Source organism: Corvus cornix, chromosome 18, assembly GCF_000738735.6.
Source record: "Corvus cornix cornix isolate S_Up_H32 chromosome 18, ASM73873v5, whole genome shotgun sequence".
NCBI classification, from domain to species: Eukaryota; Metazoa; Chordata; class Aves; order Passeriformes; family Corvidae; genus Corvus; species Corvus cornix.
The window spans coordinates 2,818,788-2,832,578 of record NC_046347.1 but is presented as its reverse complement, the minus strand read 5'-3'; the positions used below and the strand labels follow the sequence as shown (position 1 = coordinate 2,832,578).

Sequence of the window (13,791 nt, the reverse complement as noted above, 5' to 3'; positions counted from 1 at the left end):
GAGCTTTGTTTGGAATCCTCCTATATTCAAGCCAAATTTTGCACAACAACAGTACCAGGACAAATTGAAATTGAGATGAAATTAAACACAGGAGTGACCTACAGCAAGCTGAAAAGACTTAGCTGAGCTGCACTTTTCCTCAAGGGTGGGTATGTCCAGCACCCTGGCACAGTGAGACAGGGCAGTGTGTGTGTCTTTATACATCTCTGTCTTTTTTTGCACTCATGTTATTCCAGTGCCTGTCTTCTGCTGATATCCTTTGGGTTAAGTGCACTGTGTTTGCAGTCAGCAACAAAGCTCAAAGGGAGCTCCAAGCCCTCTGTCCTTGTTTTGGTTTAGTCTAATTCACTCTAAAAGGCTATTTTGGTTGAATTTCCCTCTCCATGCCCTACCTACCCTCCCCTCTGCTGCTTCTGTCTGCTGTGCTCAGAGGTGCCGCCAGTGCTATCTCGGGAAGGAGCTGGAGTCAGTGCTCTGGTAAATTATCTCATGTTTGTTCAGTGTGAAGCATTGCACTGTTTCCAGCTGTATTGTTGTTCTTGGCTTGGAAGTTTCTCTCTGTTTTTTAATTTGAACCCAAGCCCTGGTTCCCTGACGACTGCAGTGGTCTGCCCGTGCACAGCCCAGCGTGTGCCAGCCACACAGGGACCTTGGTCCCGGCCAGAGGGCTGCAGAGAGGGTCTTTTGTCCTTGCTTGGAGTCATGAGGACACATGGTTTTGGTCAGATGGCCAAGCTACATGGCAAGGGACCGATGGATGAGATTTTGTCACGTGGTTCTGGCTCTGCAATGGACATCCTGCATGTGTGTGCTGTGCTTCAGAGGCTGTGATGTAAGGCAGGATGAGGATAAGCCCAACCTGTTATGTCAGAATCATGCAATGGAGAGGGGATTATTTCTCAGCAGTGCTAGAACTTTTTCATTTTCCACTGATTTTTCTTTTAATTTCCCCTCCCAAATCTTCTACATGGGTATAAATGCACAGAGAAGGCATTTAAGTATTGGGCTAAACAAACCATAAATCCACACCTTGAAGTGGAACCAATAAGTTAGTCACATCAGAAGGGTTTTAAACATATTTTGAAACTCAGTAAAGGAAAAAATTGTAGGAAGATTGTGCTGCCTTCAGCAGTGACACCTGCCAGCCCATGGGATGGGCACAGCAGAGTCCAGCAGAGCTCTGCATATGGAGGGGCTCAGGGAAGGAAAACTACTTGGTTTCTCACATCCAGCATCTAAATATAATGCACTTGGAATGATCCTCCTGCTGGGCTTTACAGATACAGGAATGAGAGCCCAAATGAGAAAAACATCGGGGTGGAGGTGGTGGGGAATTCTTGACTTAGGTTTAGTGAGGGAAAACTCTGGAATAAGAAAGGACTGTGCCTTTGCAGCAGCTGATTCAGCCTGGTATCCAGCCTGGAAGAGGATCATGGGTTGATTCCAGTACCTGGTTGTTAAAATGACAGATTTTTCCCTGGAACGCATTGCTCCTGACTGTCCCATTCACAGTTTATTTTACTCATTCATCAGTTCCAGGTGAACCCAGGTTTTTCCATAGTAGCTGGCCAGAATGGATTTTCTGAGGACTTGTTGAGATTATTTGATGTGAAGAAAACTGGATTTGACCCTAGTTGAAAGCAGATGGGACTGTATATTGATGGAGCAAACTAGCAAAAATTACAGGTATCAACAGCCACAGACAGATTCATTAAATCTTCTCAACTCAGATAAACACACCAAATTATTGGGATTTCAGAGGTGCTGGAATTAATGTTGGATTCAAAGCAGTATTGTCTCTGGAAAATAAGTTTAGCTTTGACTGTGAAGTAATCATGGGGTGCAGGTTCGACACAAGTGTTAATATTTTAAAAAATATTTCATTTGTTAGGAGCTCTTTGTTTCTCTTCTGGAAATGTGCTTGTCCTGTGCTGGCTCCAGGACAGCCCTGGAGTGAACCTGCACCCACTGACACCTGTTTGTCCTGGGTGATCTGCATGTCAGAACCCACCCTGGGCCTTCCTACAGGTTCCCAAAGTTCACTCTGGATTTATGCCAGAAAGATACACTTAATCCTCGGATTTCATTGGGGTTTCTAGTCAAGGCAGTGATGAACCCAGGCATGTAGAACTACTGTGGTGTCATCCCCGATGAAAGGCCTATCTGATTTTATACTAAATAAAAAGGTATTTTAATTCTTAGTGTTAAATGGCACAGGGGTGGGAGTGAAATTTATACAGTATCTTATATAAATCACCATTTGGCTTTCTCAGGCCTCTGCAGTCAGTGCTTGTGAGCTACCACTGCTCCCACAGCTACGCTGATGTCACTGGTGTTGCATATACAGGGACACAAGCAAAAGCCAGTTCATGATGAATTCCACCCGAGGACACAGCGAGAGCAGTGCCTGCCAACCAGAGGATGAGGTCATTGCAGGAATTCTTTACATTCTGCCTTCTGCACAGGGTGCCCGAGCAACGAGAGTAAAACTATAACAATAACCAACACATGGGAAGCTCTAAATGGCACTGGGGCGGTTTTTACTCCCCGTGATCTGCTCCCCAGAAGAAAATGGAGAGAATAAACTATTAAATTAGGTCCTGCCTTGGTGGAGACCATATAAACCCTTCAGAAAGCTCTGTTGCTCATTAGGAGTGCGTACACAGGGGGCTGCAGGGGCTCTGGCCCCAGCTTCATCCACACTCCCAGTGGTATCCACACTGCAGGCTGTGTGATGGAGGGGCTTGTGAACTGCTTTGAAGCTCTGCCATCCGTGCTGTGGCTTATTAGCCATAAATAAAAGTAATTCTGTGAGTTCTGAAACTCCTAGGGCTCAGTTTACCATTGATTGGTGTCTAGTGGCTCGTTGGAGTTTTATTAATTGTATTAAAACTATGGCATGAGCTCTGTTGTCCTTAGAAGTCAGAAAATCCAGGCCAGTATGAAATGTTGCTGGAATAGGTTCCTCAGGGTATGAAAATCCTGACCAGAGGTTTTCCCTCCCCAAGGTGGGGGGGCCTAACCTCCTCCCCTGCTCCCAGAGGTTTTTCCTGGTGTGCAAAGGATTGATTTTTATGCTACTGCCTTTCTTTCACTGGGGATATCAATCGAGCTCTCTTTCCTTCTACCCACTTACTTTCTTTTGCCAGAACTGAAGTAAGTTAATATCCCAGACCTGCACTCCTTGTTGGACGTGGATGACAGGCCCGAACACTGGATAGGACGGAGCAAGTGTGCAGTGTGACTCCATAAACCTTGCTTCATTTGGAAAGTGGGAGAAAAGACCTCAGTAATGAATCCGAATCCTTGTGATTAATGAACAGAGCCAAAGAGCCTTCATTTTGCTCACGGCTGTTCTGTGGGTGAAGGCTGTCCGTGTTTGACAATTTTATTATTTGCTGCTGTTTATTCTTTTATTTCTGGGGCAGGAGGCTTCGTAGCTCTTTCCATAGGTTTTGGAACCAAAAGAGACTTTAAATCATCCAGGCTGTGACCTCCTGTATAGCACAGGCCAGAGAATTTCAACCCTTATTGAACCCCATAACTTGCATTTGACAAAAGCGCATCTTCCAAAAACCCATCCAGCCTTGATTTAAAGGCAAGACGTGGTAGCAGCTTTGGGAATTGCCTAGAAAAATATGGCTTCTGCAGCTGCCTTGGTGTTTAATGTTATTCTGAGGAGAGGAGAGGAGTGGGAGGGGTAACAACCCTTGCTAGTTTTAATGCCTTGGCAGCTCTAGTTTATGACCTCGTGCTGCTGGTATTATTCTGCAGCTTTTAGCAGTGTTTCCCTGACCAGCCTTTGCTCTGGGTGTTTGTTATTCTGGGCACTGACATGTTTTGGGAGATGCCAGGTAAGTAAAAGCGTGGTGGGTCTGGATAGGTTGTTCAGTGAAGGTCTGACTTTTCCTTCTGTCTGGAATGGGCACTGAAAGAGCTGTGTGAACACCTTCTCACTGCGACACTCAAACCTACAGAAAGTCCATCGTTTCTCTTGTTCTCCAGGAAAAAATTAAGGCTCTGTCCTGCTCCCTGTCCTTGCAGGACTCTTATCTGCTTGGATCTGAGCTGAGGCCATGACTCCTTTTAGGGAGGTTCCTCCAACAGCTGCCAGATGAAAATTGCTTCAGTTCCTCCAATTGGGTTGGTTTTGAACCACTGACAACAGGGTAATAACTGCCTATTCCTATTCTTCCACCCAGCCAAATCCTGAGCTGGGCTTTCTTCCTTCCTTGTCCAAATGTTTGAATAAATGAAGCCAAGTTTTCTTTTTTTTTTTCTTTCTTTTTTTTTTATGAAATAATATTGCCTTGATTCATGTAGATGTTAAATAAACATGTAAAATAAACGGACTGAAGCGCGCCTGGATGTAAAGCTGAATTCCCATGGTCCTTGGCTTCAAGGATCTGCTCTCCTGACCTCTGTGGCAGGAGAGGATGCCTTGGTGCTCTGTGTATTTCAAATGGTCAGCCTGCTCTCTCCTTCCTTCTTCCATGATTTGTCTGGGAAGGGCTTCAGGACAAACAAGACCAGAAAAGAAATCCAGGAACCGGAGAGCTCCTGAAGCCAAATGGTCCCATGTCATTCATGTTTTTGGACCTTTACTTTTCAATGCTGTGGAGGTAGAAATGGCTTTTGCAACATCTCTCCTGCAGCCTTTGCCCCTGTTGTTTGTTCCTTTGGGAATAAGTCCTTTGTCTCTTGTCACAGCTCTCTTATGATCGCGCACTTCTCTGTTTCCCCTTGCTCTCTTCTCTCTTAAAACCAGGGAACCCAGGGAACAGCAATTTTTGGGGAAGTGCAGCTGATAAACAGACAGAAGCTTGGAAAAACCTCTCTCACCTCTACCCCAGACCTGCCATGGTGACCCTGGGCAGGTTCTTCCATCTTGGTTTGGTTCTTTTATTTTTGTCCACTGATCTGTGGTTATGGTCTCCGTGATTCCTTCTCTGCATGCTGGACTTTGCTTTCCGTGGGACGTTTCGTATTCAAATAAGTAATTTTATTTTCTTTTCACATTTTTTGGCACCACTCCCTTCTTTCTCTGAACTCATAAATAAAGCCTGCAAAGATTAAAGAGCCTGAGCTGACAGTGAAATAAGGAGCTGCATCACTTTTCCATGCTGGCCTATTGCTCACTTCTCCTTCCTGTACCTCTGCCTGCCCTCAGTTGGGGTTCCATGTAGCGCTCTGCTCTTTTTCCTCTTTGGAGAAATGTTCATATCTCCATGTGCTTCCCAAAGCCCCAGGCTGTGAGGGTGCTTTAAAAATAAATCATTCTATCACCCAATTGCTGTAGTGTTTAATTACCCCCTACTTGATGGAGATGTCTGGAAACATAAACAGAAGGGATTCCAGCAGCTCTCCCGGTGGCTGGATGTTTGAACCACATTGTGTGTTTCGTTCTCTGTGCTTTGCCACCCGTCCAACATCTGTGTGTCTCACTTCCAGCACAGGATTGCTCTCTGCACGCTCAGTTCTGCTGCAGTCTGGGTCTGCTGAGGACCTCCAACCCAGAAAGGTGGCAAAGCAGAAGGGGACTCTATGCACTTGCTGATCACTGCGCTGCTGAAGAGGGATGGGATTAGAAAGCACAGTGTCACCTCCAAGGGTAAGGGAGTTTCAAGCTCTCGGATATTTAGCTCTTCACACACTTAAATTTATTAATACCTTTTATCCCTTATTTTGCATGATACCTGAGTCTTTTTGCCCTCACCTGTGCTGTGCAAGTATTGTGTCCTCCTGCAGCTGACTGTGCTTCAGGCAATGGGCAGGAACAGGCATGCTTCATTTCATGACCTCACACAAACCAATTACCCCATTTACAAGCAGCATTATGCTGTGCTGAGTCAAAAGCCAGTTTTACAGCATTTTAACACCAGGAGTTAATGTTTCTTTTCTTTCCCTTTTAAGAAAGGAGCTGTCATTCATCTTTTCCCTTCTTTAAGCCTGGTAGATAAATCTGGTTTGACTTTTCTGGTGTGCCTTGGTGAACTCCTCTGCAGGTTTAGGCTGGTATATAATGAGAGAATTGGGGTTACCTTTCTTTCCCATAAGTTTAGTAAAAACACGTGTGGGGTTTTTTTTTTCTTTCTTTTTTTTAATTTTAATGCAAGTCATGGGCATGCAATGGTTATTGCATCTCTAATACTTGTGCTGATCCAGGAACGCTGCACTCTGAAGCATCTTCCAAAGTTCCAGATAGTATATTTGACTGTTTCCCTGAGACATTTGAGAGTTCAGAGGATTATTCAGAGTTTATCCAAACTCATTAGAAGCTCTTGGTCCAGACTGAGTTCTGGAAATTTCACAAAATTAGAAGCAACTAGTATGAGGTTTCCACTGCTCCTTGATTTTGCCAGAATGGAGCATGAAGAGATCAGCTTCTCTTGCAGTATTATGGCTTCAGGTACCTGCCAAAGCCAACAAAATACAGAGATGTGCAAAAATGCTGAAATAAAGCATGACAAAAAAATACGCTAGCTTGATGTTTTCTAACCTCAGTAGAGGGTTGGCTTGAGTCTGGCTGGTTCAGCTTTGGGCTGGTTGCTTCTTTTGCTGAATCCAAAACCAGAGGCCCTGGTGGACACCAGGAACCAAACCCTGATCATTGTGTGTCTGCTGCGAGCAGTGGCAGCGCCTCAGAAGCTGTGACGAGGACCTTCCTCTCCTCCTGTGAGGGAGGAACAGGAGATGACCTTGTCCAAATCATAAGGTCAGACCCAAATTTGGAGCTTGTTTTGTTTGGGTGTTTCTGCTTCCACCCTTCCAGCAGAACAAGGGAAGTGGGGCCGGGCTCCTCCTGGAGCACGTGTGCAGTGGTTGTGTTGGCTCTCTGGGGTACTTCAGCCCCCCAGATCACCTCTGTGGCAGCAGTGAACCCTCACACCAGGCCTTGCTTGCCTTGGCCAAAAGGGAGGGCTCCCAGAGCAGCCTCAGAAAGCCCCAGCTGTTTCTGCAGCCTGAGGAAAGTGTGCTGATGAGCACTCGATCAAATTATTGTCCTTTGGCCAGGGGTTGTCGTTCCAGCGTTTCTGCAGGCTTGCTCCATTCACCACGTTCTTGGCGCGATGGTAGCGGAGGTTGGAGGAGGAAGGAAAGGGATGCAGCAGCAAATCTCCTGGGATGTGTGGCAGGCCAAGGAAAACTCTTTTTTTCCATGTGCAATATTAAAGGTGGATCATTAACCCATTAGCCCTTGGCTGGCAGCTGTGGAGCTGTCACTTCCTTCCCTCCTCTGTCAGATGAGGAGTTCATGTGGAATGAGCATGCGTGGCTGGCAGGATTCCTCAGCTGGAGGTGGCGACTGGGCTGTTGGCGAACTGGGAAGTTATTTTTGACTCTGTCCTGCAGCTTGATTTTCTTTTCTGTTTGGTGTCAGGAGACTTTTGGTTTATTTAGCTATTCTCATTTCATTGTGTTTTGGGTGATGGCCAATTGCTCCCAGCTGGGAACAAACCAAGGTTTTCCTAAGCAAACCGAAGAAGGAGCATCAACTCGGACCTGCCACCTTCTACAGTGCATGCTCTGTTTTCCTCTTGCTCTCCATCTGGAGATTCCAGAAGTCTTTTCCACCTACACAAGCTGTGTCTGAGGGAAGCTCAAAAAGGAGAATTGATGCACAAAAAGTTGAAGCTGCTCCAGATGCAAGGCTCAGTGTTCATGCAGTGGAGGAGACAACCACACTCCACAGTGCCGTGGTGATAAGGGGGTTCTACCAAAAAGAAGGCAAAGTACCTATTAAAGCCAGTGGAAAATTTTATGGGGTATGGGATTGCTGAGTTTGACCCCATAAATATTCGTACTGCTGGCTTTGTGGTTTGATCCATGGATCCTCTTAAAAAAATTAGAACTTTCTTGAACAAGAGCTCCCTTTTTTCCTGCTCTGTTTGGTCTCTTCAGCTCCAGGGAATAGTTCTTGGCTTGCCTGAGCCTTCCTCCCCACTGTGGCATGGCACAACTCCCCTGTCAGCAGCACGCTGTTCTCATTGACTTTTATTATTCCATGGTCTAAATTACTGTGTGCTTTGATCTCCCGCTGGACTTGCTGCTTGGAAAGGGAGGGGAAAGGTGGATTTTTAATTTTTTTTTTCCCCACTCACATAGAAAGATCAGGCTACTGAAAGAGATATAATGGCAGGGAGAGACTGTGTGGTTTTGGAAGTCTTTTTGTAAAGAAAATGCTATAGATATGTAAGTCTCACAGAAGGATTAACTACTAGATTTTATCTGACCCCATGTCACAGTACCACACATCCTTGTGAGATGGGTGCCATGCTGCTGCCATGGGTGCTGTCAGTGCTGAGCAGAGAAGACAAATAAGATTTGGAAAGAGTCAAGGCTCTTTGTGGGTGGTAGGGGATGGACACCACTGTCACAGAATCCCAAAAGGGTTTGGGTTGGAAGAGACCTTAAAGATCATCCTATTCCACCCCCACCATGGGCAGGGACACCTTCCACTACCCCAGGTTGCTCTGAGCCCTGTCCAGCCTGCCTTGGACACTTCCAGGGATGGGGCAGCCACAGCCGCTCTGGGCACCCTGTGCCAGGGCCTCACCAACCTCACATTAAATAATTTTTTCCTGATATCTAGTCTAAATCTTCTCTCTGTCAGTTTGAAGCCATTCCCCTTGTCCTGTCACTGCAGGCCCTTGTAAGGAGTCTCTCTCCATCTTTTCTATAGGCTCCCTTTGGGTATTGGAAGGTTACAGTTTGGTCACCCCAAAGCCTTCCCTTCTCCAGGCTGAACAACCCCAGCTCTCCCAGCCTTTCCTCACAGCAGAGCTGCTCCACCCCTCTGATCATCCTGGTGCCTCTTTTGGACTCACTTTTGCAGCTCCATGTCCTTCCAGTGCTGGAACCCCAGGGCTGGAGGCAGCTCTACAGGTGGGGTCTCACCTGAGGGAAGCAGAGGGGCAGAATCCCCAGGGTGAGATTCACCCTGCCCTTAGACTGAAACTTGTCCTATGGGATGTGCTGAGTTGCTTGTGGGGATATTCTGGCAGAAGGTCTGGCTTTTCTCTGGCAGAAGGTCTGGCTTTGCTCTGGCAGGTCCTTTTGAGCTCTGCTCCTACCTTGTCTTGTTTTTCTCCCACCCCCACACCTGTATATGGTGGCTGCTCATAGCTTTTGCTTCCTGATGCTCTCAACAGGCAGGTGCCACCTCTTCCCTCTGCCCTGCCTGTGCCACTGGTGGTGGCACAGCTGCCATTGCTGTTGTGGCAGGGCAAGAATGGAGTTGGGAAAGACTTCACTGAGGTGACCCTTGGCAAAAGCAATGCTGGGGATGGATACTGCTGTCTCCACTACAGGGACCATCTCTGAGCCTGGGAGGCATTCCCTTGGCCTGCTGAGATAGTTTTTCACTGGAGGGACTGGCCAGGGCAGAATTGGTGCAGGAGGAAGGTTGGGAAAAGCACCTCACTTTCACACTTCCTTAATGTTCAAGGTGTTACATCCATACTGCCCTTGGGTGTTAACTTTTGTGAAGCAACTGAGCTGCTGAGGTTGCGTAAAGCTGACAGGGCTTTTGGGGGAAGATGTCTGAGCATGTGGAAGGAGGTGGTGTGTGTATGAATAATGAGCTCTGGTCTTGGGACTGGTAAAATTCACACGTGGTCCACATTGCCAAGGGCTCTGCTAGGAGAGCTCCCCAAATGCAGTCCTTGCACTGCTGCTGCACTTCCAAAGCAGTCGTGGTGGTGGGCAGTGCAGCTGGGGGGAGCGCTGCTCAGGGTGTTGGAAAAATGGCTTTGGGCTTGGCCAAGAGCTTCAATGTGTCTTGGAGAAAGGAGAGGAAGGATAGACCCCAAAGGATGTGTTTCTATGACCACAGCAACTTCCTCTGACCCCTGCCTGCTCATCAGCAGGCTAGGATGGTTTGAACCAGTGAGAATCACTCCAGTACTGCACGTGATGTCATTGACCCCTCCAGAGGCTCAGCACCACTCCACACCCTTTTCATCTCCTTGTGTCAGTACAGGAGCAGAAAAGCTTGAAGAAAGTTTGTACATTATCACATTGTAGAGCAGCTCCTCAAAAGCTGAGGTCCTAAAAGCAGGTAAGCCTTCCCAGGCTGGTCCAAAGGAGACATTTTTAAGCCTCAAGTAAAACAATGGGTCAGCACAGTAACGTGTCCCTCAATAAACCTCTGGTGTCCTGATACTGCTCTTCTGGAAGAATGAACATGTTTTCCTTATTTCAAGGATCCCACCATCCTCATCAGTCATGTCAAGCTTAGCCTGAGAGAGAAGTGGTAGTAACCTAAAAGGAGATGGCACCTCTTGCCTGGTTTGGATTCCCTGACTTTAGGTTGAATTCAGAGACTATGATCAAACCCCATGACAGAACTCTATGGACTGTTTTGAAAACAAACCAGGCTTTATATCTTGACTGTTCAAGAGTAGAAGCTAAACCAGTCTCTGGGCACTGCACTGCTGTTTGCAGGTCTGATCCCTGGAAGAACTAAATTTTCTTTATAAAACCTGGATTTGTGTATCACACAAATGCAGGGTCCTGTTCATTCTACAGCCCTGCAAGCAGAACCTGGGGCAATATTCACCAGAGCTGTCTCCATGCAGAGTTCCACCTCACCAGGAAGGAGAGATCCTGCATGTAGAGACATGAGTTGCTATATGAGATCACTCCTGAGTAAGGCCAATTAGAGAACTGACTGAGGTTGCTCTTTTCATCAATCTCCAAGGAAATGGCCAAGTACTGGAGATGGAAGAGGGATTCTTGTGCCTGGAGAACCAAGAAGGCTATGAATATGTGCCCACTGTGTGGAGAAACACCTTTTCAGAGAATCCCCATGTCTCTTCACATCTCAGCTACCAGCTGACGTCTTGGATTTCTTTTCACATAGTTTGTTGTCTTTGTGTATTTACTCAGCAGATTTTACTTCTTCAAACTCATGTGAGCAGTTCTCTACATGTTCAAGCACCTTTTAATGTAAGAGAACTGATCAGAGCCTCAAGCACGGGATTTACCCTACCATGGTGCCTTCCCACGCTCGTGTCCTTGAAGAGGGCTCAGTGGAAAACTGTTCCTCTTCACTCTTGACTTTTAATGTTCTTTTTCTCTTCTTGTGTTAGTGTCTGGTTGCTGTTCTCAGTGCTGTGCTGCTGAAGTGTCTGACAAAGGAAATGACACTGATGTTCATGTTAACTCTCCGAAGGTGTAAAAATAGATGGGTTGAAATTCTGCCCCCAAGAGCAATTCCTGTCCCAGTTTAGTGCACCCTTCTTCTGAGGAGACAAAACACATAATAATTATAAAAAGAAAGAAAATGTGTTGTTTTCCTGGACTTTGAAAGCTTTTGACCTTTGAGAAGAACGCTCTATTTATAGCAGCAGGACTGTGTATTTTTAAAAGCCTTGAGACACACATGTACTAAGGAGCCAGAGACGTTCTTTGGCTCCAACTTATTTTTTGACCTCTGCTAGATTAGTGAAGATATAATTTGCAACATGACCTCAAGAATCGAAAGTCTCTTTTTATTAAAAACTTCAGGAATAACCTCACTAGGGAGTTAGAACCGATGAATGCATAGATAAGAAATCCTCTACTGAAGCTCCTTTTGAGAATTAATACACAGAACAGATGAGGATGTGGATGTATTTGGGACAAAACTCATTCATTAGGCTGTACAGCTAGACAACTAAAAAGAAATGAGTTATTACTCACTTCTAAAAGATGTTTAAATAGTGTTCGTCCTGTATCTGTCTAAATTAGAACTATTGAGCAAAGTGTTTCAGCACATGCTCAAGTGAATACTCAAGCATTTTCGTGGTTTTGTGCAATTTAGGTCCAAAAGTGCCTATTCCAGTCACCTAGTTATATTTGCTCCCAGCATTGGCCAAAGAAATTTACCTCCTGGTTTTGTCATCTCCTACTTTGGTATATATATTAGAGAGACCCAGCCTCAGCTGCTGGAGATGGTGGTGTTGATCACCTTCCTGTTTTGGGCAGTTGGGGTCATACCACCTAAAAAAATCATTACTAAAAATAATTGTTTTGGTTTCTTTCCTCTTGCCTCCCACACTTGTTGCTCTGTGCTGGGAATTGTTTGGTGGCAAGGGAACTTGCTGATTCATTGCTTTTACTCCTGCAGCTGTACCTGACTTAATTAAGGTTCTAGTGCAGACAACTAAGCGGACAAACCTCACAGTGGAGGAGGGACGATGTTTTGTTTGCTCCCACCGTCACCACAGGTCTGTTAGCACTGATGGGTTTAGCTGGTCCCTCCTGGGCACGTGGCGCTGTGGTTTGCTGCAAGAAACCTTCGAGTGCCAAAGCAAAAGGGCAGAGTGATGCTTGCAAGGATCCGGAGAGCATCTGCAAAACCTAACAAGTTTGTGACCATTTACTGGAACGAAAATAGTGAGTCACTGTGGTAAGTCAGAAAATGGTTTTTGGACTCAAGCGCTGTTCCTTTGGAGCTTCTGAAGTTTTATAGGGAGCCAGGATTGAGAGTTGCTGTAAAAAGAACTGCACAATGCTGTGCATGCTGCATCTGTGGGTGTGTTCCAGGCCAGATTGGACAGGGCTTGGAGCAACCTGGTCTAGTGAAAGGTGTCCCTGCCCAAGGCTGGGGGGTGGAACTGTATGAACTTTAAGGTTCCTTCCATCTCAAACCCTTCTATGAAAGAAATGAAATGCAACATTTGGAGCTCACCTGAGTAATTTATGAAGCTTTGGCCACCTTGTCTTCAGGTGAACAAGGAAACATAGAAATAACTTTGAATGGGTCATATTTTTACTTTTCTATTAAGCAATGCTGTTAAATTAAGAATTTCTTAGTGCCAGCCACTTTGAACTGGAGACAGTCTTTCACTGTGTTGCTGCCTGGCCAAGACCCCACCCTAAATGAGCAGTTTGCACTGTTAGAGGCAGGGCAGCTACCTGATGGTGACGGCTCCTGCTGAGCCCTTGTGCATGTCTGCCGTGCAGCTGTTTGCCTGAAAAAAAAAGAAAAAAACCCCTGGTGCTGGAATGATACTATTCAACATGAGAACTTGGCAGCTGGGCATACCACCCACTTGGAGAGCTGGATGTGCAGCACTTGGAGTCCTCGGAAGTTGTGAAGGGCTGGGACTGAAGTGCTTCTCCGGGCCTGCGCTGATCCTCTCCTGGAGATGAGAGTTTCGCCGAAACTGAGAAGGGAGAGGGAGCACGAGGTGCCTTGGCCACACCAGCTTTTCCTGGCGGGATGTGCTCTTAGACTAAACTACCGGAGGCACTGTGGAACAGCGAGGAATCCTGGCGGGGGAACCTGAGCTTTACAAACCGAGGGCACAGCGCAGAGCAGTTGCCAAGCGTGTAATCTCTCCTTATTATCTCCCTAATATGCATCATCTGATTCACTGCCAGCTCTTGCTTCCGCCCCTCCGTCTCGCTACGCCCCCCCTTCCTGCTTGTGCAGAGATAAAATGTGTTGTTATAACTGTGAACGGGGCCCCTGGGACTGCTCCTGAAACCTTGGCAGTAAATCGCCCTTCATCTCTGCAGATTGCCTTTGACATCCTCGGAGTTTAAAACGTAAAATAAATAAATTATATTTATCTTTTATATATATAGATATATATATACACACACACATAAAATGTATAAAAATAATATAAATGTCACATTGCAAATCCAAACAAAAGTATTCAATGTTTTATGTTGACCATATGGCTTAGCAACACTGCGTCAGGGTTTCCTGTGTGTGCTTTTTACTATTTCCTCTCCACACTTTCTGTAATCTCTCCAAGACCTCTGGAAGCTCACATAAATGGAGATTTATCTCCT

The 13,791-nt window shown here is 46.1% G+C and overlaps 1 long non-coding RNA gene across 7 annotated transcripts in view; it reads left to right on the top strand.

Moving 5' to 3' along the window:
• The first annotated feature begins 5,437 nt into the window (after nt 1-5,437).
• Nucleotides 5,438-13,791, top strand: part of LOC104695647 — a 62,316-nt gene continuing 53,962 nt past the window's right edge. For 3 of the 7 annotated variants that reach the window (XR_002047721.3, XR_005603366.1, XR_002047719.3), the window contains exon 1: nt 12,041-12,394. This is a non-coding gene — a long non-coding RNA (uncharacterized LOC104695647). Of the gene's footprint in view, nt 5,612-12,040; nt 12,395-13,791 lie in introns of those variants that run through there. The other 4 variants (XR_002047724.3, XR_002047727.3, XR_002047728.3 and 1 more) reach the window with 4 other exon arrangements.